Consider the following 21,581-nt stretch of genomic DNA (forward strand, 5'->3'; position numbering starts at 1 on the left):
TTTCCTAATTCTCATTACTCTGACCTCAAGAAGGAGAATCTAGGAAAGGAATCATTACTGCAGTGTATTCAGAAATGGCTCATGTTTCAGCTGAGTGAGTTTATGTGGCTTATGGCACTCACAACAGTTAGTCTCCATCTTTCTAATGCTCTCTTCCTCCTTTGTCCTCATCTTAGGTCCTTCACATCATTTTCAGAATTCATATCCCTTAATTCCCTAGTCCATTCAATGATTATATGAGAACGCAATTTAAGTTTTCAGGTTACTTTCCACTCTAAGTAAGTGACATTTTCACATTCATTAGGGAACAAGGATATTTATAACTATTATATATTGAGCCCTTTCCAGTTACAATAATAGATGGTATGAGCACTTTCCAATTATAATAATAGGTAAATTAACTATGTCCTTGGAAATTTTACTGTTCAAACTCTCATTCCCCCCACCCCAAAATGAAATGATAAATTTGTAATGTTCTTATATAACTAGAGAAATAATCAGATTTAAGACATCAAGAACTTTCTTCAATTCAAGGACAAAATTATTATAACATGGCACAAGTTAACTTATTTAAAAATTGAACATATGTAGCTCAAATCATGCCATATGCTATGTTTAAAATAAAACACAAAAAATGAAAAAATAGGTCATATGAATTTATATATAACAAAAAATAACAATAGTAGGTAACTTCAGAACAGCTATTGTGTGTCAGGTATTGTTACTTGACTTCACAGTTATTGCTTTTTTTAGTCTTCACACCTGCCCTATTATGTAAGTACAATTATAAATCTTCTTTTACTGATGAAAAAACTATCACTGATACTAAGTATAAAATAATGGTAAGTGACACAGGCAGGGATGAAACCCAGACAGTCTGGTACCCACAGTGCATTTTTTATTCCTCAGAAGTCCTTGTGAAAACATTTACACTAGGGTCATAAGATTCATCTCACTGCTTCTGGAGTGAAGCCTTATCACTGCATAGTCTCCTTATTAAAAATTACTTTAGAATATTATATAGAAGAGACTTAGAGTAAGAAAATGAGAATCTCAGTGGCTTCTAAGGGGTACATATTTTCATTACTTGGGGAGTATGGAAACTGCTTTTCATGAAAAGTTTTAGCAACAGAATTTCAAAGTACACTTGACCATCAATTCATACATTTTTTATATACTCGATATCTGGGGTGGGTATATTAGTCTTAACTTTAAACCCTTGTTTTAATCCATATAGTTTCCCATTTGTATAAAAAGATAGTTAGCTATGGCTAATTTTAAGTAAGCACCAATCACCAACCAAGGAGTTGCTATTGGCTGAAGTATCAATCCAGAACCTACCCTCAGGGCTCCATGGAATGAATCAAGCTACACAAAAATATATCTTGATCCAAACTGCTACCTCAGTCTGTTATTTTCTTTAAAAGATACAGTATGGGCTGCCGCTGCGGCTCAATAGGCTAATCCTCCACCTGCGGTGCCGACACACCAGGTTCTAGTCCTGGTTGGGGCGCCGGATTCTGTCCCAGTTGCCCCCCTTCCAGGCCAGCTCTCTGCTGTGGCCAGGGAGTGCAGTGGAGGATGGCCCAAGTGCTTGGGCCCTGCACCCCATTGGAGACCAGGAGAAGCACCTGGCTCCTGGCTTCAGATCAGCGGGGTACGCTGACCACGGCAGCCATTGGAGGGTGAACCAATGGCAAAAGGAAGACCTTTCTCTCTGTCTCTCTCTCTCACTGTCCACTCTGTCTGTCAAAAAAAAAAAAAAAAGATATAGCATGGCTTTGTATTTAATAATACATTTTTTAAAAAATACAGATGAAGTTAGATCTCATATTATTAACTTCAAAAGTACCTAGTGATTCTCCTTATATTAATCAAAACTGGAATGTAATAACAAGTCCTATGATTATCTATTCAATTCTTTGCTATAGCAGAGGTCTCTCTCTCTCTCTCTCTCTCTCTCTCTCTCTCTTTCCTCATCTCTCACTCCATGCTATTTTCTCTGGTTCCTTGAAAGGCATCTTCATTATGGCAGGCACTTAAAGCCAATTTGGAAAATGAATTAATGTAATAATGAATGAGTGAAAGAAGATATTGGGAAGTTCCTCCAGTGGTACATATACTAGCTCAAAACATAAGACTTCGGGATTACCCAATGATGTTCTACTATCTACTTTTACTACAATTACATGAAGATTAAAATTTGGAATATAACTACTGATATTTGTTATACTTTATATTATATTTAATTATTAATATCTCACATTAGAATTTGCCTCCCTTCAAGGATAAAATTTATATTGAATTTATCATCACATCTTGGGATGTGACAAAAAAAGGAATGGCTCATGGTAACTTCTAAAAGGAATGAAATTACTTAGAAGAGACGGAAAATTGAGTAAGTTACTGTATAAATGCTAAGAAACTATTTAAATTTATAATAGAAATGCAAATGGACAGCAACTTGGTGGCTTCGCAGGTTAAGCTACCACTTGCTACCCTGGCATTGCATACTGGCACCAGTACAAGTCCCAGTTGCTGCACTTCCAATCCAGCTCCCTGATAATAGGCCTGGGGAAAGCAGAAGATGACCCAGGACCGTCGGCCACTGCCACTTATGTGGAAGACCCAGAAGAAGCTCCTGGATCCTGGCTTCAGACCTGCACAGCTCTGGCTGTTCCAGCCATCTGGAAAGTCAAAAAGTGGATGAAAGACTTCTCTCTTTCTTTCTCTCTCTCTCTCTATGTGTGTGTGTGTGTCTAAAACTCTGACTTTCAAATAAATAAATAAATCTTAAACAATTTTTTAAAGTAAATAAATAAAAATAAAAATAGAAAATGTGAATGAAACTGTATAATACATGCAAACAACCAGTAATATATCATAGCCTAATTTTAAAGAATTACTTATGACTTGATTTTGCATTATGGTAGCCAGCAACTACTAATGAAAATCGAAAATTTCCAAAAGATTTGTTGAGCATACTGGTTTACATGCAAAGTGTCCGTTTACTTCAGTGAAGTAGAAGCATCTTCTCATTCAAACCATTTTTCCCTCTTAAGAAACGTACTTGCTCTAGCTTCTCCCCATAAATTAAATTAGTGTTCTTGCCCTCAATTCAAGATTATATCTGTCATTTCTTTTACTTCCTAGGTCCATCAAGTTAGATTTCAGATTTCATGATCTATGATGGCAGAAAATTCAATTCCAAGAGAAAAACACATTAGTAAAGAAAATATTTTTCTTGCCTTAGTTTCAGGGATGTTTCATTATGTTCTTCAAAACGTTCATTAGAGTCCATAAAATCAAAAATCTATGCATGGCTTGCAAATTTGTTTCTACAAAATAATTTCATCTTTTAATCTCATTTTACATAAAGTTTTTGATGTACCCTTGTATATATTTAGCATTGGTAATAAATACTTTTGTCTATTCCCAATTCAACGAAGCTTTGCAAATTAATAAATTCTATATGGGACTACCTAGGTATTAACTCTTAGAAATCAAGAGATATGCTTCAAAAAGTACACTAGTTAGCAGAGTAGAATTTCTTAGAAAAAAGTAGAAGTCTCTTTTTTATGGCATTCATCCAATGTCAGTAGGTGGGAATATCATTTATTTTGTGTAGAAATTCTATAGCTAACATCCGCCTTTCACCCAGCAGGGGGGAAAAGCAGAAAAGTAAAAATAAAAAAAAAAAAAAAACTTGTAATAAAAGAAGAAAAAGTGCCTCTAAGCACATGCTGCTTAGCATTTTTTTTTTTTAATTATCATTTTATTTGGAGGGTGGGTGGGGGGAGAGAATTTCTATCCATTGGTTTACTCCTTAAGGTTGCAATATACAGGGCTGGGTTAGGCTTAGGCCAAGAGCCCAGAACTCTATCTGTGTTTCCCACATGAGTGGCAGGAACCCAAATATTGAGCCATTATCTGCAGTCTCCTATGGTGTGCATTAGCAGGAAGCTGGATTGGAAGCATCAGTAGCCAGGATTCGCACCAAACACTCCCACTGAGATGTGGGCATCTCAAGCAGTGACTTAACTGCTGACCAGAGTTCACTGCTAGCATTCAATTTGTAACTAGTCTCCAGAAGAATAACTGAAACTTTGGTTGAGGAGGCAGATAAAAAAAATACTTTCCATAATTTCCTGTTGATGGGGAAAATATTTTTTCAAATATATTTCAAGCCTACAGAGGAGAAATAGTTTCCAGCTTATCAAGATTTAGAAAGAATTCTTTTTAAAGTGAAAATATTACACTTGACTAGTTAATGGTTAATCATTGTATATTTGGTATCTTTATTTGATGAAATAAGTTGTCAGACACTTTATTTTACTTCAGTAATTTGTTTTCTTTACATCATCACTCAAGAAAATAAATATCAGACTTCTGATTTAGAAAGAACATAATTCATATTCTTTATTTACAGCAGATTCAAATCTATTGAGTAAGATCTTAATGTTTACTTAATTAAAGCAAATAGTTAAATAAAAATAAATGATTAACATACTTTAGAGGTTGATGATTTACATGGTAAATGCAAAAACCTTTAAAATCCTCAGAGACTTCAAATATTTTTAAATCCACCCAAGTATGAGACTATTAATTTAAAGTTTATCATTAGAAGTCAAATCATATGAAAACAGTAGGGATCCTGATTTAAATTAGAACTTCAGTTCAAGAATTAAGGAAACAACCATTGTTTCTAAAAATCCCAGAAGTTACAATGGCTTCCAAGAACTTTAACTTGATTTTGATAGAGACAAAACTACATGAAAAAGAGAATCATTTGCATTTTAAAAGCTCATATTGGATTATGCACAATATTTAGGATTATGTACTCAATATTTTCCAGTTACCTACACAAATATGTTGTTTCTCATTTACTCAGATAACTGTACCAATGTTCAACTTCAATACTTACACCTTGGGGCCGCTGTTGTGGTGAAGTGGGTAAAGCTGCCACCTGCAATGCCAGCATCCCATATAGGTGCAGGTTCAAGAACTGATGTTCCACTTCCAATTAAGCTTCCTGCTAATGCACATGAAAAACCTGAGGAAGATGGCCTAAGTACTTGGGCCCCTGCACCCACATAGGAGATCTGGAAGAAGCTCGTGCCTCCTGGCTAAATCAGTTGGGGCAATTTGGGGAATGAACCAACAGATGGAAGATCGATTCTCTCTCTCTCTCTCTCTCTCTCTCTCTCTCTGTAACTTCCAAATAAATAAATAAATCTTTAAAAAATACACTTGTACATACTATTCTAACAATGCAGAAAATTATCATAATTCTTCAAATAAAACATCTACTATATTCAGTAGATTACTATATATTCAGTAGATTATTTTAATTTTTCACACGCCCCACTTAACTTGATTATTGTCACAGTTTGTTTCCCACATTTTCAATTGGAAACAAAAAGAAGCAGTGGTAATTTTTTAATCCACAATATCTAGAATAGACATTTGCTCACTATATATCAGTTTTCACTTTTAGATTACAAACTGGGAATATTTGCTGCTTGCCAAGGAGAAGAATCAACATGTCTAATGAAACACTTCTTTCTGGAAGCATGCAATTTATGTTCAATTTATTTTCAAAATAAGGGCTGTCAAACTATTTCAATTTCCTTTCATACAGTAAATCAACAGATTCCCAATCAATAACTGATGTGCTGAGGATAATAACTTATGTCTGTGCATCCCACATTCTGATAATTTGCAGAAGTCATTTCATTAAAAAAGTGCTGAATTCCCATACTTTGCTTGTTGGTGCAGTAAACTCTAATGATGTCACTTTCAATACTTTTTGAAACCTTAGTATTATAGAATGAATTACTTTCATTTTAGAGGACAAGTTCCAGCCAAGTGACTGGTCATATACTTTATCCTAAATACAAAGGATAATTTAACAAACTCAATGTGGCAGTTGATAGAGCACAGGCCACAAAAACCACAAGATTCATAGAACAATAATTTCATATATGACAATATTTTAAAAACACATGGAAAATTTATTCAGGGGTGTTTGTAATTGTCATCAATGAAAGAGGAGTGAAAAGAAGGAGGAAAAGGATGAGGAGGCAGGAGAGAGAGAGAGAGAGAGAGAAAGAGAGAAGTTCCACTAAAATTAGGATGATCAGCAGAGCTCTGAAGAGTTTAGACATGTCATCTAACACTGAATTTCCTGTTTGAAACAATGTTGTATGATATATAATGGCCTATTGCTTGATCTTGTCCTGAAACTTGATATGTCATTTAACTTTAATTTATATCACTGCAGCATGTAGAATATGTAGAATCAAGATTGCTTTCTTTAAAGAAATGAAAATTGAGATCACATGATATAGTAATGTGCTTTATAATGTTACTGACAAACTCTTTAAGGATAGGAGTCTTTTTGCTGTAAGGGACTGCTACATAAAGGCATTTCCACCCCCACAGGCAGGCATTTTCAAGAAATGCTACATTTTATTTCCTGAAATGTTGTCAAATGTGATCTTATTTTACAAAATCTTATTTAATTTGCAGCCTTCCCTTTCTTTAACTCCACTTCCAATATGGTTAACGTTAACTAATGTCTCTTAGTCATATCACCTAGACTGTAAAAAAGAAACATGTGACAATAAAAAGACTTGGTGAAAATATGGCACATTCATTCTTAGAAAAATTGAGTTCCTCTTTTCCTGAGAAACTGCACAGATAATACAAATGAAGAAAAAGTTGTAATGAAAAAAATTAAACCTGCCAGATTCTTTACCTGTTCAATGTTAATTTTTAATTACAGATAACGCATTCTCAGAGATTCATAACTCTAATGTGAAGATCTGCCTTTCTTTAACTGTGTGTCTCTTGAGGTTATCTGGATAGAGTGATGACAAATAAGGTATACCAAAAGCAAAGTCACCTAATATGCTATAGGTCCTGTTATAGTTAGGGAAGACAAGAAAACTGGAAGGGCTCACACTAAAATGTCAAGTGAGATAAGATAGTCACACAGCAAGAGGACAGAGGTGACCCTGATCTTAAATTGTTATCTGAGAAAACAGGCATTGCTTGCTGATTGTGTGAAATTTTCTCTTAATCATATGGTGAAAAAAATCTAATGTTGAACTTGCTAAACTTATTGGAGTAGAAACAAGAAATGCAATATTAATCTGTTAATATGATCCAAAAGCTTTAACTAGAAAACACGGCAGATTTATTATTATTGTACTTTTTTCTATCTTTATATTTTAGATTATTGCAATGACAACATAACATTTTCTTAATAAACTCATTCGTTTCAATAAATGTTGAGAAAAGGAACACAGATTCTTCTATGTTAACTTTCATTTCTCAAAGATGCATTCATAATATCATTCCTTGGTCTCTGCTTTTTTCCCCAAAAACTATCCATGGTAGATATCATATACTGTACTTGGGACAACAATCGATTTTCTCATTGCTTAGTATAAGGCTAACAAGAATACAGGGATATTTTGCTGCCTGAGGTTTTTAAGTTCAGTTTAATTCAGACATGACTATTAAATATTCTAAAATTAGTAAATTGACTTTATTGAAGCTCTATTCCAGATAATATTTTGGGTTAATAACATATACCTCTAAAATTTGAGAGTGAATATCTGCATAAAATTACCTATGATTGGCATAAATAATTTTATGTGCCTCTATATTTTGTATCAGTATTTTGCAAAGCATGTCTAAGGTGACAATGATATTAGAATGTAATTTGCATAGTAGAAATTATAATACTTTATAACTAATGCTTTGGAAGGCCATGGGCTAGACTGAAGGTAGTTGGGTTTGCATCCTTGATTTGTATTAAACAATTAATATGCAACACATTACTGATGCTAACACCTGACGAAAATATGGTTCACTTTGCTGCTGAATCAGCATCATCAAAACCAGTGCTGCTCCCATGCTGCAGCCTAGTGGAATGATTTGGTATAAAAATGATATGTTCTAGGAGGACATGGTGCTGTCACTTGCTGCAAAGTAGGTTAACAAACATTAGAAATAAGCCATAGGCTCAGAAATTCCCCAGAAAACATACACTTCACTTCAGTTATTTACACAGAAAATTAAGTGAAGATCCATCACTTTATCCTATATTTTGAACAGGATTGAAATGTTTTGGAATTAACCTTTGTAGTTTTAAAGATTCTGTTCTATAACAAGAAAAAAAAAATCCTACCTCTTTCAGATTCCACTAACTTCCTTAGTAATGTGCCAGAAATGTATGTCTCTTGACACATGAAATCAATTTTTGATTCTTTTTATTTTTTAAAGAAAATTCCAGTATAAGTAAAAATCTAACAGTGAAATATTAAATTGAGTAACTGTATAGTTCTGTTTTTAATCAATAAACAACTGGTTTTTATAAACATCAAGGAACATCACCTGGAGCATTAACCAGGCACCAGGCAATTGAAACATTTCCTTCATATATAAGCATAGATACATGGGTGCTCATCCAGTTACACTCTCTTCCCATCTCCATGGATTTATCTTCCCCCAAACAGCTAAGTGTATGGAATTCTGCTCTTTGATTGGAGTCAAGGAAGGCATATGCATTCACCAGGGAAGTCAATTTGTTACCAACAACTATTTGAAACCAAAGAAGTATCTGATTTAATGCAAACAGACATTGACTCATACTTTAAAAGCACAGTGGTAAAATAAAAAAGGTGAAAGCAAATCAAAGAAGCATTTCTTTATATTTTTATCAACATAATGGGTTTAGATTTGATGTGCCCCTAAGCCAAACTCAGGCTGTTTATACTTGCGCACTATGCATCCCCTTCACCACCCCCTCCCTAAGTAGACTATGATTTTCTTATGCAACACACATTTAATGCACATGTGCCTCATTTATTACATATCATGTATGCAACTTATTTACCTACTTCCCTGGGACACAACCTCTTCCTTTTTTCTGTCTCACTTTAACTAAAAACGAACATACAGCTCTGTCAATGACATAATATTTTCATGAAAGTTCTACTAATTAAAAATCCTCACCATACCAGACCTAAAAAATGAGCACACTGTTGCCAAGTGTTATTCCCACAGAGAAGCTCTTTTAGCTACATTTTAAAGAAAGAGAGGGGGATGATGTGCAGGTAGAAAGTCTACTAACATATGCATGGAAGTACAACAGTCCTCAGCATCACAGGGACTGATTTCTTTTTAATATAAATTTTCCAAGAAAAAACCATGCCACTCCAAAGAACTGGAAGTAATGGATGTGCAGTTTTGGATAATAAAAGCTTTTATTTACTGGAATGAAGAACCACTATTAAAGGAAATAGATTTATTTTTGAAAGCAAAATATGATAGATTAGTTTTAAAATGATGTTTGTTTTTGATTATACCTGTAGACTCCCCTTTTTAATAAGAAGATAATTGATTTTTTACCATAGGGAATAAAACACTTTGAGAGTCCTGCTTTTATCCATACTTACAGTGCTATCAATAGTTACTTGTTGGGGACATGCATTTAGACTTCCAATATGCTGCATTAATTTAACACCACATAAAATATGGATTTTATTGCAGCAGAGACAATAAATGCAGCAACTGCTGACTGCATGCATTTAATCTCTCCCTCTTTATCTTCCCCCCTCAGACTTCTGACTCAGATATAAAATGTGAATATAGGAATTATGCCTATTTTATTTCTGATGAATGTCAATCTGTTGTATTTATGTAGATGCTTAGTGACTATTGACAGTTTCAAGGAATCTGTCTTCTGTCTGTCATTTCTCTTTATACTGAGTGTACAATGAACTATGACTATGAAGATGTGCAGAGTGAATCCATTCATATGGAATGCAAAGTAGTGTTCGATGATGTTAGAGTTCACAGCAACAATGCTATCTCCTAAACTGATTGTTAAATAAGGATGAAAAGTATGAACACGACAAAATACATTCCATAAAATATTTTAGCATTTGTTCAGAGTGAATTAATTCACAAACTCTAATGCCACACTGTTGAGAAATATACATACGATTTATCCAGCTTTACAATACATATATAGATATTCAAAGCAGTTGTCTTTAAAAATCTAACATACAGATTTCTGTGTTTATTTATGTATTAAAGATAATTATTTAAAAATAATCGCTGAATACTACTTAAAAGCAAATATTCTCCGACCAGGAGAAGAAAACCAAAGACCTTAAAGGAGTTAAAAGAAAAGAGGTGAAGTCTTCCTACCTTTTTTTTTTTTTATCAGCTTCTTGATAACGGAAGTTGGTTGCAGCCAAAATAACCCCGGAGAAATTGTCACTATGTCCCCCTTCTTGTTTGTTTTCGGCTGTTATTTTCTGTCACCGATTCTACTTCAATCTAACTCAAGCTTTCTCTCAGCATCACTTTTAACTCTGGACGCCAGGGAACCGAAGAAAACGGGGGGCGAGCTCTCTCTCTGATTGGCTTTCATTCAGTGCTTCTGATTAAGGGAGGGAAAAAAAAAAAAAAAAAAAAAAAAAGCGAAAGGGGGAAAAAGCCCTTCCTCACCCGGAGAGAAAGGTTCTGCTGATAGAGCTGCGGCGCTCGCCATGGGAAGGTTAGAGACTGGGGGAGCGCTGGCGTCTGCAGGCACACAGCGATTTGCAAGTGAATGCGAGGGGCGGGCGCATCCGCGAGCAGAGCTGTGCATGAAAGGAGTCCCCTCCCCCGCAGGGCAGAAAGGCTCTCTGTTTCAAGGCGAAGGTAATCAGCCCCAGCGCATTCGCCTGCGTCCGGAACACAGGCTCAGGGACTGCGCTGCGCCGCGCAGTTCTGTAGCATAGATACTCCTGGCATACATATGCCTGCACCATCCTTAGCCTCGACAAGCAGCATCCGAGCCTTCGGATACCCTGCCCGACTGATTTTTGTTGCTGCTTGAAATGTTTGTTTGTTTTTGCTTTTCAGGGAACTTTCTTTTCTTGATTCTCCAAACACCTTTTTGTTTCTTGGTTTGTCTTTTGGGTGTCATGGGAGAACCTACCTTGCTCCTCGTTTTAGGATGTTCGTGAGCCAACCTTGACGCGGTCTCACTGGCTTTGCATGTTCATATTTTGTGGGTAAAATGAGACATGAACGATTTAAATATGTAACTAATGCTGCTCAGATATTTAGGCTTTGGACTTGACGTAATCTCATTTGTTTTCTTTTTAACTTTTTTTTTTTTTATCCCTCTAAGAAATAGGAGTTTCATGCCCAAATAATTGTGTGACCAGATGTAAATACCTCTGGATGGTTCTAAGTCTCAACCATCTGACAGTCCATCTCCAATCGAGCTCCACATTAAGTTGTATTCAACCAAAACCTTACCAAAGGATGTCAGTATAGCTCCACAAAATAATTACAAGAGTTACATTTTTCTGGCTATGTGTTGATTCCTTTTCCAAGTGACATCCATAAATAAATAATATACATATGAATTACAGAAATACTTCTAAAGCTGGAGGAAAAATTAAAATGATGGTCTTCTCCAATTGTGACTTTTTTTTCTCTTCTTTCCTTAGCAAAAAATCAAGTTCAAAATGCTCAATGGCTTGTTTAACAGCTAACTAGTGACAAGGTTAATACTACAATATCAGATTCCTACTTCCAGGTTAGTGCTTTCTGATGCCACAGTGCCTCTTGGTGACTTATTTGGTCATTGTATCATTAGGCCCCTTACACAATCAACACACAGAAAAGGAAGCAAACACAATCTTAAGAAGACAGAGTAGTGTAGACTATGATGAGGTAAGGAGATACAAAGGTAGATCTCAAACAACTTTTAGTTAACCAAAAGGTTATTTTATAATCCATGTTAATAACTAGCTCTTTATTTGAATATACAAATATTTCTACTTAGCTAAATGGTATTTAAAATAGAATTAATTTTACAGATGAGGACAAGGTTTAGAAAATTATAATGAGACTGTTAAAGTTTTGTGTTACTAGAGCTACAATTCCAACAGTTATCTCTGGATCACTTGCCCATGTTTTCAAGGAGTGCCTAAATTTCAGAGTTAGAGGAAAATATGAATTCCACATTTATCTGTAATGTAAGTTTTTCTGCTAATATGTTGCATGAGTGTACTCAATATGGCACTGCCATTGACATATTAAAGTTGACTGCCAAGAGAAATTTCAGAATCTCATACTCTATATAGATGTTAAGTAGATTCAGTGGGTTGGGTATACGCACACATATGCACAGGTTGTTCTCATGTTATAAATTTTTTGTGTGTTTGTGTTTGATGGTAATTTCAGAATAAATGATTATGTAATATGAAGAATTTTTTAACCATAGTCAAAGGGACAAGGTCGAGAAAATAACCAAGTTTGATACCTGCTTTATTAATTAGAATACATGTCACAATGATGTATACTAGAAATAATAGATTTTTATTCCTCTTTTACGTGAATTTCTGAGTTGAAATGATGGCTCTACCCCATGGAGTCATCAGAAACTCAGGCTTCTTTTGTGCTGATGCTCTTTGTTTTTAAGAAGTTGAGAAGTGCCTATTATATCTGTGTATTTCATTGTAGCATATTTTATAAAATATTGTTTAAGAGAAAAATGTATTCATATTTAAAATTAAAATTTGGTTGTAATGTCAGTGAATGGCATCTTTGAAATAAATTTAATAGTGTTTTAGTTCTTAGAAGTTTTAAACAACTGTCTTACAGTTATTGCATTTTCCATTTTATGCTAAAGTGGTATATTTTGTAGCTGATAAGCAAAACCTCCAAGCATTTCAAAGTTCAAGAATATAGATACATATATGATAGGTACATATATAAACAATAAATATATTACAACTCATCACATTTTTCCTTAACGCCCTTCTTACAAAAGTTTTTCGAATTCTGGATCTGAGATTTCATGCCATTTTACTGATTCTGAGTCTTAGTAATATAAATTAAATTATAAATAGAACATTTACTATAAATTAAAACCTCTGACAATGGATTTTGTTTCATTAAACAGCATCATTTTAAGATTCCACCTTTATTTCATACTATTTGTGGGTTAACTTGGGATTCTGCAAGATTTTTCTAATTCTCCTGAGTTTTCCTTGCAAATCTTATGTAACCTAGTCCTTCAAGTTAGATAAAGCTTTCTGTAGTCACCAATATTAGGAAATGGTGGCACATGGGAAGTGAAATGATTGAAAATGTAGGATTGCTAAGCTCAGGATAAGTGGAATGAAAGGATCAGCACCTAACTACAGTGTCTAGGCAAATATCTTATTCTCAAAGTTTTAAAATAAAATTTTTCACACATCTTCTAAAACTAAGCATAAAATAATACAGGAAATTCCTTAGTGTAATTACAAAACACTAACGGAGGTGAATATCATTCTGTCATTGTTATAGTAAGAGGCCTTATGAGGGCCTATTGCTGCAGATGATAAAAACCCAGTTTGACTAAAATCAATTAAATAAAACAAACATCCATTGTAGGTTATGTAATTTTATGTCTGAAAGCTGTCATGCTGTTGCTAAACAATAAACATACATCCTTTAGCTGTCACTTGCTACACATATATTCTTTAATATGGTAGCTTCCCAACCACCCTCCCCCTGGATTTATTTGAATGTTGTGAGTGATAACATTGATTTCCATTTTATCTTAGGAAGCCTATCAGATCTAGGTCTTTCTCCATGACTATTAGGTGAGAATAGAGAATTCCACGTTATTTTACTCAGCATAGATGATGTTGACAGCAAAATTATTTGTCACAGTTTATCTAAAAACATTTTTTTCCAATCTCTTTCTATTCCGTGATACTGGATAGTACAGGGAGGCCTGGAAATTTTTTTTTTTTTTAATTACATTTCCCTTGCAGGCAGTTGTGGGTTGGAGAGTGATTTGCTTTTAGTTATTCAGATGTCCTCATTATCCTACTTAGAAGCCAAGTTCAGTAAAGACAAAGGCTAAACCAAAGCAGTAATTTTACTACCTTAAGAAGTAGCTGTGGAAGGATGGTTTTGCAGGCCTCACCATTACTTTAAAGTGATGTTGGGTGGCAGCTTTCTGGACCACAGCAATGTTTGTGAGATTCTGGAGAAAGAGAGTCCTCTCAAAATTCACCTAGACCTTTGATTTTTATTCCTGGAGTAAACAATCTATCATTCAAAAACTGAATTAAGAGCAGGCTAAAATAGCTGGAGGGACTTTTTTTTTTTTTAATCTGCAACTGAACCATTCCTGTTTCTTCTAGTCTGTACTTATACCTCAGCATTTAAGTCCTGAAACTTGGGAGTGGGGAAATGGTAGACAGAGCTAGAGAGAAAAATAAAGTGTCAAATAGTTACGGGTGTTTCTCTCTGAGAGCCACCATGTTCCTGAATGTTAGGGACAAATGTCACTGCTTGGTCATTTTTTTTTTTTAACCTTCTTAGGTCAAACGAGTCAAATTGTTTGACTTTTTGTGTTATTTTTAACATCAAAATTTTGGTGACTTATGGAAAGATTACAAGTAAATTGAGTTCTGTCTTCCTAGAAAAGCAAAAAAAAAAAAAAAAAAGATTGAATAATTTGAATAATTCTTATGTTGAGTGAAAACTAAATTCTTTTTTTTTTAAGATTTATTTTATTTATTTGAGAGGCAGAGTTACAGACAGAGTGTGAGACAGAGAGAGCTCTTCCATCCACTGGTTCACTCCTCAAATGACCAAACTGCCAGAGCTGAGCAGATCCAAAGCCAGGAGCCAAAAGCTTCCTCTAGGTCTCCCACGTGGGTGCAAGGGCCCAAGCACTGCTTTTCCAGGCCATAAGCAAAGAGCTGAATTGGAAGAAGAGCAGCCAGGACATGATTGTGAACTCACATGAGATGAGGGCAACAGGTGGAGACTTAGCCTAGGGCGCCACAACGACAGCCCCAAAGCCATTTAATTTAGCGTATTTTCTACTTTCCCCCATTTTGTTACAAAGGACAGAATTTCCTTCTTTTTAAAGCTGTATGATGTTTCAACTGTTTATTTATACTGCATTTTCTCTATCCATTCTTCTATTGCTAGATTGCTTCCCCATCTTGGCAATGGTAAATAATGCTGAAAAATATATGAATGCAAGTTTTTCTTTGGTGTATTGATTTCAATTCCTTTGGATATAAAACCATAAATGGGATTGCTGGATATGATGCTTTGGATGTCGTTTGTCTGACAAGGATTCATGTGCTGGGAGACCTGGTTCTCAATGTGGTGGTATCATGAGGTGGTCAGACTTCTAAGATGCAGGGCATGAGGGTAAGGTGGTTGCATTTTCAAGGACATCACTCAGAAGGTGTTAAGCATGATCTCATGGAATTCATTCTCTGGAGAGTGGTTGTTATGAAGGAACCAGCCTAGTCTTTGAATCCTTCTCTGGGTTCCTGTTTTAGCATGTGATCTCTCCCTCTTGCACATGCTCCTACCATTGTGCCATCTGCCTTGGGAGGTAGCTGGAAGCCTCTTACTAGGGACAGGGGTTGGAGTTGCCATGCTCTTGGCCCTCCTTGGAGAGTAAAATAAATCTCTTTTAAAAAAATAAAATAAAATAAAGGATACAGCCTCAGGTATTTTAGTTGAACTACACAAAATATACTAATGCATTGAATCATATGCTAATTCTATTTTTAGTTTTTTTTCGTGGAAGCTTTATATTAGTTTCCAAAACAGCTAGACTCATAATGTATGATCTCATTTATAGGCATAATATATAAAAGTCAATCTCACAGAAACAGAAAATAGAAATGTGATTACCAGAGACTGAGGGTGGGGGTTGTATCATGGGGAAAGGGAAGATGTTGGTGATCCAAGGGGACACAGTTTCATTCATGTTAACCACAATTAATTGTAATGTATTGCATATTTCAAAATGAGTGAGTTTAGATTTTTAAGATTTGCAACTTTTTTACCACATACATGCACACACACACACACACAATGGTGGACATTAGTTTGAATAAATCTTTCTACAATGTATATGTAAATTAAGAAATTCAAATTATATCCCAAAAAATATATGTAAGTATTTGTTAATTATAGCAAATAGCTACTCCTTCTCTCTAGGCACCATACCGCATGCACCCTTAGCAATGTGTTGTTGGAGAGATTATGGGTTCCAAATGAGTAATGAGAGGCTGAAGGTGAGAGTATTAGGTAAGGAACTTGATTTTCATACTTTTGTGGTAATGGACTAAGAAAAATACTTAATAAAACCAATTTAATATAATAATTCTCATTATTTTTAATCCAAAATTAATTTTAACTCAACAGAAAGGTATCAAACATTTTTTCATAATTTTGCATCAACACAATGACAATTACAAATATTAAATAATTTATGTCCCTTAAGCAGTTATTTTGGTCTTCATTTTTTGTCTTCCTCTCTAACTATTTAGATGGTGAGGAAGAGTCGGTAGGAATTTTGGTTTTCAAATATCTATTCTTTAATCTCCTTGTACCTTTAACATTTCTTCTCTTTTAACCTTTCTTCTAAATGCCTGGAAATGTTCTTTACTCCTACCTAGAGCCCAGGCAGAAATATCCTTCTAAACTTATGCAAATTGAGAGGAATGAGGCCAGTTTTCCAACTTGCTCCTTCACGCTGAGTTTTATTCTTGCCTTCGAATGCACACAGCACGTGGTCACCACAATTCTTAGGAAAATTCTGAAAATGGCTGGGAATTCTATCTCTAGAACTAATTTCATGAACTGGAACAATGGATCTCAAAAAATCCAGTAACCAATAGTACTAGATTCACCCAGGAACTTGTTTGAAATGAAAATTCTCAGTTGTCACATCAGACCTAATGAACCAGATGTTATGGGAGTGGACAACATTCTATATATTCAAAAGTATTAAGATGATTCTGAGAGTTAGAATTTGAGAACCTGCAATAATGACAGTAAAGCAATCTAGAAAAGAAAGAAACCCCAGATTAAATTTCATGGAATACAAATGAGAGATTTGTTTATTCCATCTCTTGTTTATTTTAACACATATAACATAATGCAGAATCACTTCAAAAGATAAGGCTGTTTATGAGATTGTGGGTGAGAACTATAATCGCTATCCTAGCTAAATAAGGGTTTAACCGTCTAATGAGAGAGACAGAAATGAAAACAAGTGATATTCAAAAGTAAGTGAGGGGGGAGAAAGAAAGGAATGTTGCCAAGTGTGTGATGCATGTAGACGTAGTTACCAATGAGTTTTCAAAATAGAGCATCACAATTGTGATGAATGTCAGCTTTGGCTTTCATTTCAGCAATCAGCACGCTAAGAGAAGGGTTGCAGTGAAAACGACAGGGCTGTGATGCTCTGTGCAAGCGCAGCAGGTTGACAATACAAAGTCCCACCAGGGCTGGCAAGAGAACAGACCAGAAGGAGGAGGGGCTCCCAACTGCTTTCTTATAATCTCCATTGATGATGGTAAATTGCTTTGCATGCAAATGTCTGTTCTTTTTCCAGTCCCTCTTGTAATAATATTTTCCCTGTGAATCCTTAGCATGAAACATTATGGGAGAGAGAGAATGAGACCATCAGAGGAAAGAGGAGAGGAAATGCTATAAAAAATTCTAAAACTAAAAGAAACCAAAAATTCTGGCATCATTTTTGTTATGGCTGGCTTCATGGATGTGCACCCCAAACAACTGCATAGAGTCCCTACTCTTGGTTTAATGCACTATTGTTGCATTATTGAATTTCTTAACACTTTTTGAACAAGCAGTTCTACTTCTTCAGTTTCTATTGGGACACAAAATTTTGCAAACAATCTGCTTATTGACTGACTGGCAATGCTGATGCAGTATAACAGTTCCCATGGGCCACAAAGGTCCCATCACAGGTGTATGTTTGAACAGTAATCAATGTTGACATTCAATAGACAAACACATTGATAAATCTGTTAGTCATTAGTAAACAAAGACAACCAAGTGTACTTGACTCTCATTAATCTGTGCCTGATTCTTTCTAACATTTGATCCCTAGTGTCAAGGCACTAGCATAAGACCCCCATGAAATCAGTAGGTAAAGTTTTTTTTTTTTTTTTCCATGTATTCAGTTTGTCATTATCCAGCAAGGTATCAAGCAGAGCCAATGTGTCAGATGTTTGCTTAGCAGTGGGAATGCGATGGTAATTGCTAGTTTACTTAGTTCTCAACCCACAGAGCTCATATTCTAGCAGGGAAGAAATATCATTCAATCATATAAATGATCACACTTTTATTTGTGGTGATAAGCGTTCTGAAGGAAGTCAGTTATTCTTTATTGCTACTTATAAGGGTCCTGACCTAACTGAGGGAAAGGTAAAGGGAGGGGATGGAAAGGGGGCAGGGAAGTTTCCTTGAGATGTGGCTTAGGGTAAAATCAGAAACATGGCAGAATATCCTTTACTCCAATAACTTTTAGAAGAAATAATTCTGTGTGTTGTCTCGTAACATTTAAATATTACCATTCTAACAAATGATTGGCCAAGAAATACATTTAGATTTCTGTAACTAATACCACATTAGATATTCAAATGATCAGACATATTGTGCATAGAATATTCTCCTAAGTTGCCTGTGAGCATTTTACTCGTGCTGAAGCGCATAGGAAATGAACAAAAGAGACAAAGTGTCACAATGTGCTATCTATGAAATGTGCTATTAGTGAAAATACTTTTGTGCTCTTTGATTTAAAGAGTTTTATTTTTAGATATAGATGTATGGTTCATAATTTTCATCACTTAAGAAATGGAGTATCCAAGATCTCAAACTAAGAACAGCTTCTTACCATTTTATATTTCTTTTCACATTGCAATTAAAGCAAACGGATTGAAAGTCTTTACCAAAAATGCACAATCAAAAGCAAATTCTTGATAATTAGTCATTAGTAGTTAAATTATTGCCTAGCTTAAAATATTTTCTAAAAATGTTAAAAATTAAAGACATCAAATAATAAGAGAAATCATTTGTGAAAGTCCCGAGTCTATTTTTGTAAACCCTGCTATAGAAATAGTACATTTAAAAGTTTGATCTTTATCAGTTTTACTTGTGTAATTTGTCATCAGGGCATCTGGTTAAATGTTCCCCATACCCTTAAAAAGACCAATATTTGAGAAAAGCTAAGGAACACCACTACCACACAAATAAATATAGAATTTCAAATACAGGGAAAGATTGAAGTTGCCAAATAATCAGTGACTTTTGCTGTCAACACATATAGAATACATATTTACTCTAAACATTTTAAATGTGTTTATACAGGCATGATGCTTTGAATATTATAGTTTTCATGTATGTTTAAGTGTCATTATTATTGCTTTTACTTATCAAAAAGAATTATTTTTTGCATTTCCATCCTAAGCTGCCTTTTTTGCTTGCTTGTATCTCCTTTTGCTGGCCTTCCAGACCTATTTCTCATTATTAAGTTAGGTGTTTTTTGCTCATAATATCCTGCTCTAAGATTTGGAGGAGAGAGTAACATTGTTGGTAGAGGTGTGTGGGTCTTAGAAGATAGTGGGTCAGAAATGAGTTTGAATTGATGTCCCGGGATAGGTAGGCCTCCAAATCCTGGTTTGGCACAGGAGGCTGTTACCACAATGGGAGACTGCTTCACTCCCTAAAATCCGGGTGGAGAATAAGGTGGGGGCTATGCTAAACAGAAGTTTATGATTCATTATTGCACTGTTTAATCCTAAAGTCCCATGTACATTCTTAAGTGTTTTTTATCATTTACTTATTTGTTTGTTTTATGTGAGACAGACAGAAAGAGCTGGCTCCCTCCCCAAATGTCCACGAGGCCATCTCTTGGCCAGGCTGAAGCTAGGAGCTGGGAATTCAATCCAGGTCTCCCACCTGGATGACAGTGACCCAGTCACCTGTTGCTTATAGGGTACTCATTAGCAGGAAGCTGGAATCTGGAGCAGAGCCAGGGATCAAACCCAGACACTCCAATATGGGAAACATGGTCACAGTTAGCATCTTCTTTTTTTTTAATATTTATTAATTTATTTTAAAGTCAGAGTTACACAGAGAGAGAAGGAAAGGCAAAGAGAGAGGTCTTCCATTGGTTCACTCCCCAATTGGCTGCAATGGCTGGAGCTGCGCTGATCTGAAGCCAGGAGCCAGGAGCTTCTTCTGAACTCCCACGTGGGTGCAGGGGTCCAAGGACTTGGACCATTCTCCACTGTTTTCCCAGGCCATAGCAGAGAACTGGATTGGAAGTGGAGCAGCCAGGTCTTAAACTGGTGCCCATATGGGATGCTGGCACTGCAGGCGGTGGCTTAACCCACTATGCCACAGCGCCGGCCCCATCAGTTGGCATCTTAACTGATAGCTCAAACAGCAACCCCTGTTTTTCTTAATGAATGTAATTTTTATCTGATTATAAACTTTCAATAGAAGATTTATTCATTTTCCTTAACTTAATCTATCATTCCTTTGGTGTATATGGGAGATGCTATGGTCAGTAAATGGATTGCTATAATCAAAATCATATTAGTGTACAGATATTACTATACTTGCTTTAATTCTATTCTTAGATTCAAGTGAAGCCACAAATTTCTTTTCTTATTAAGCATCATTGTACAAACTTAAGGCCACACTGTGACAATTCCACACAATGTGTCCTGATCAAAACAGGGTAACAACATTTCCCCTTCCTGGGTTACTTGATGATTGGGGTCCTGAAGCTCCCCTCTTCTACTTTCTTATAAAATACGAAATAGTTTATTGTGAGCTATAGTCACCCAAATACGCAGTGTAACACCAATAGCTTTTTCCTTCAATTTGTCTCTGATTTGACATACAGTCTTTAGTAATGTATCTGAATTTCAATATTGAATCCACTACCTAGTCATATATGTATGATGTAGTTATTGAATGAAACTGAGATTTAGTCATTCATCATTTTTTGATATTTCCAAGATCCCAAGGACTATTTTATACTATTTATATGTTTTTTTCCATGTAATGCAAATTTATATAAAGCCCTGGGGTGTTTTTCCTCATACAGAACCTCTGAAGATGATGCATTATTTTTCTTTCCTTCTTTTGTTTAATGAATAGCTGGTGATCTACTTCCATAGTTCCATTTGCCTTCTCTTACTCCATTCTCAAAATTTAAGAAAACAAGTGTTCACATTTTCAAAAATCTCTCTCCAAGTTTTAGGTATCAATTTATGACTGAAGGATAGAATTAAAGGTACAATGGAAAATAAACCAAGCCCTCAGCTATTCTTTTTTGACTTATTGTGACCTCACTGATTGAGAAACTAGTTTTTATGTACAGTGCAGAATTATTGCTGCTTTGAACACAATATCTTATTGGACAAAGGTTAAAGAAGGTAGGTCAATGTAAACTTGAGAAAGACTTTCATCACAATTGTTTTCCCTTGCAATAGAATTATAGAATATTATTATTTTTGGTCCTGTATGTGTTTCAATTCCCCAAAGAAATATTTATCTCATCATCTATGAAAGAGTAAAATAGAGTACATAATAATAGGTCCACAAAGCAGCTAAAAATACAGTTTTAGCTTAGGGTTTTATATATTTTTTTTTTCCAAAAACCGAGTACACAAAAAGTGAATAAAGACCCAGATCAGTGGCCT

The 21,581-nt window shown here is 35.2% G+C and overlaps 1 protein-coding gene across 1 annotated transcript in view; it reads right to left on the minus strand.

The window, feature by feature from the left end:
- Window positions 1-10,506, minus strand: part of LOC100343059 (cadherin-10) — a 160,564-nt gene extending 150,058 nt beyond the window's left edge. The window contains exon 1 of the mRNA XM_017344663.4: window positions 10,228-10,506. The gene's annotated coding sequence lies outside the window, so the exon portion shown is untranslated. The remainder of the gene's footprint in view (window positions 1-10,227) is intronic.
- Window positions 10,507-21,581: the final 11,075 nt, after the last annotated feature.

This window comes from Oryctolagus cuniculus, chromosome 14 (assembly GCF_051225735.1).
Source record: "Oryctolagus cuniculus isolate XC-2025 breed Fujian yellow rabbit chromosome 14, ASM5122573v1, whole genome shotgun sequence".
In the NCBI taxonomy this organism is placed as follows: Eukaryota; Metazoa; Chordata; class Mammalia; order Lagomorpha; family Leporidae; genus Oryctolagus; species Oryctolagus cuniculus.